Here is a 3,258-nt window from a genome sequence, read left to right on the forward strand (position 1 = left end):
CTGATTCTTGAACAGAGTATCCGCTGTTACTAGCTGAAATTTATTACAGAATTCAATTAGTCTTTCTCCCCTCTCATTTCTTGTCTCAAGCCCATATTCTCCTGTAGCCGTTAATTCTACACCTTCCCGTACAACTGCATTCCAGGCCCCATTTCTATTATATTTTCGTCTCCCTTTACGTACTGTATTACTCCACTTTCTCTGTCTCTTCATCTTTAGCTTGCGACGTCGGCATGCATACCTGAACTATCTTCGTGGCTGTTGGTTTGCTGTCGATTCTGACAAGAACAATCCTGTCACTGAACTGTTCACAGTAACACACGCTTTGCCCTACCTTTCTATACATAACGATTCCTACTCCCATTATAGCTGATCCAGCTGCTGTTGATATCAACCTATTCTCATCTGACAGAAATGCTTGTCTTCTTTCCACTTCATTTCACTGTCCCCTACTACATCAAGATTGAGTCTTTGCATTTCCCTTTTCAAATTTCTAGCTTCCTCACCACGCTGAAGCTTGTGACATTCTACGCCCTGACTCTTAGAGTGTTATTCTTTCGTTGGTTATTCATGCTTTTTGTCATGGTCACCTCCCTCTTGCCAGTTCCCTCCCGGAGATCCGAATGGGGACTATTCCTGGATGTTTTGCCAGTGGATAGGTCATCATGACACTTTTTCAATTATAGGCCACATGACCTGTGGATACACGTTATGTGTCTTTAATGCAGTGGATTGTATTGCCTTCTGCATCCTCATGCCGGTGTTCATTGTAGGACCCTACAAACATATGTATGCTACTCAACTTCCACAGCTGTGTTGGAAGTAGAATTTTCTGCAGTTTCATTGAAGCAAAACACTGTAATGTACATTCTGTGCTATAGAATCCACGGGGGAGGGTTAGTATATTTTGGATAGCTACGATCATTGTTGTTTAGAAGCGTGGTTCAAATGGCTGTAAGCACTACGGGACTTAACGTCTAAGGTCATCAGTACCCTAGAACTTAGAACTACTTAAATCTAACTTACCTAAGGACGTCACACACATCCATGCCCGAGGCAGGATTCGAACACAAGCCTCAAGTTTGTGAGAAACTATGTTTTGATTTGCTGGTTAAGCATCGTACCTTCCCAGAAAACGACTTCCACACTTGGATTTATTTTGTTTCAGCAAAGTATGAGTTGCGTGGAAATTCCTTGAATGTGCAAATGCAGATGTCGACAAGTGTCGACTTGCAGAGAAAGCGTTTCCGTTTGCTGACTAAGTGCTTTGCTTGTTGCAACAAGTCAGGACTTGCCGAATAAGCAGGAAGACAGATAATGAAAGTGGAATATTGACGATGTTGCTGCATTACATCGTAGTCATTGTTCAACACTTTTTTCGGACATGAATATACACAGAATTCTTCAGAATGTGAGTCTGAGAGGTTTTACTTATCACTGCTACTAACGGTCTTACATCTTTCATCTAGCGAATACGTGCTGAGCTCAATACGAGAGGAATGCTTCTTATTCAATCTTCCATAATCTGAAGCAGCTAGAAGGGTGAGGGAGCACTACATCATGCCTAGACGAGGAGAAAAATTCCTGACTGTGACTGCAAGAAGCAGGACGACGAAGGTAGGACTAGGAATGTTGTCTATGAGTGTGCAAAAGTCCTCATAATATATCGTGGCAAGCTGAACGGCATGTACAGTGTCAGCTTTGAGACCGATTCATAGATACTAACCAAAGTTTTCTTGTTATAGGCCTGTTAAAATTACTTAGCTGTTAGTATGTTATAGCTAAACAGAATAGCACTAACGATTTACGTGACATTGTCACATTAAGGAAGTTGATCTGCACTCACTAAAAGAAAATTATTGTGGCAGTGAATTCGTTTAATGACGTACATTAGTGTGACATTATAGTTTACGAGACCGGAGCCGCTACTTCTCAATCAAGTAGCTCCTCAGTTTGCCTCACAAGGGCTGAGTGCAGCCCGCTTGCCAACAGCGCTCGGCCGACCGGATGGGCACCCATCCAGGTGTTAGCCCAGCCCGACAGCGCTTAACTTCGGTGATCTGAAGAGAACCGGTGTTACCCCTGCGGCAAGGCCGTTGGCGTCGTTGAGAACAGAGTGACCAAAGTTAACCAACGTCTTCGAACCAAATTTTCACAGTAGTGAAAGAAATGTAAGTAAATACAATGAATGTAAGTTCATTGCTGTCTGAAGTTAGTGATGAATGATACTCAAGAACGATACTGAATCAATGCTAGTGACGAACTGTTAAAGGAACTTCAGGCTTTTAACGAGATACATTCTGGTTGGGCTTCGAAGGAAATATTTCAACTGCGCGTTAATGTAAGTGAAAATAAAGAGTTTTATGCAAAAAGGGCTTTATGCAAAAAAAAAGCAGTAATAAATTTTGACTCAAAAGATTGTGCCTGTTTCAAGTGGTATGTTCGAACCGGTTTGTATCCTGTTGATATGCGTGCAAAACATACAGGGTGTTTCAAAAATGACCGGTATATTTGAAACGGCAATAAAAACTAAACGAGCAGCGATAGAAATACACCGTTTGTTGCAATATGCTTGGGACAACAGTACATTTTCAGGCAGACAAACTTTCGAAATTACAGTAGTTCCAATTTTCAACAACAGATGGCGCTGCGGTCTGGGAAACTCTATAGTACGATATTTTCCACATATCCACCATGCGTAGCAATAATATGGCGTAGTCTCTGAATGAAATTACCCGAAACCTTTGACAACGTGTCTGGCGGAATGGCTTCACATGCAGATGAGATGTACTGCTTCAGCTGTTCAATTGTTTCTGGATTCTGGCGGTACACCTGGTCTTTCAAGTGTCCCCACAGAAAGAAGTCACAGGGGTTCATGTCTGGCGAATAGGGAGGCCAATCCACGCCGCCTCCTGTATGTTTCGGATAGCCCAAAGCAATCACACGATCATCGAAATATTCATTCAGGAAATTAAAGACGTCGGCCGTGCGATGTGGCTGGGCACCATCTTGCATAAACCACGAGGTGTTCGCAGTGTCGTCTAAGGCAGTTTGTACCGCCACAAATTCACGAAGAATGTCCAGATAGCGTGATGCAGTAATCGTTTCGGATCTGAAAAATGGGCCAATGATTCCTTTGGAAGAAATGGCGGCCCAGACCAGTTCTTTTTGAGGATGCAGGGACGATGGGACTGCAACAAGTGGCTTTTCGGTTCCCCATATGCGCCAGTTCTGTTTATTGACGAAGCCGTCCAGGTA

At 43.0% G+C, this 3,258-nt stretch overlaps 1 pseudogene; it reads right to left on the reverse strand.

Moving 5' to 3' along the window:
* Nucleotides 1–1,983: 1,983 nt before the first annotated feature.
* LOC124796888 lies at nt 1,984–2,101 on the reverse strand (annotated as a pseudogene).
* Between the last annotated feature and the right edge of the window lie 1,157 nt (nt 2,102–3,258).

Source organism: Schistocerca piceifrons, chromosome 4, assembly GCF_021461385.2.
Source record: "Schistocerca piceifrons isolate TAMUIC-IGC-003096 chromosome 4, iqSchPice1.1, whole genome shotgun sequence".
Taxonomy (NCBI): Eukaryota; Metazoa; Arthropoda; class Insecta; order Orthoptera; family Acrididae; genus Schistocerca; species Schistocerca piceifrons.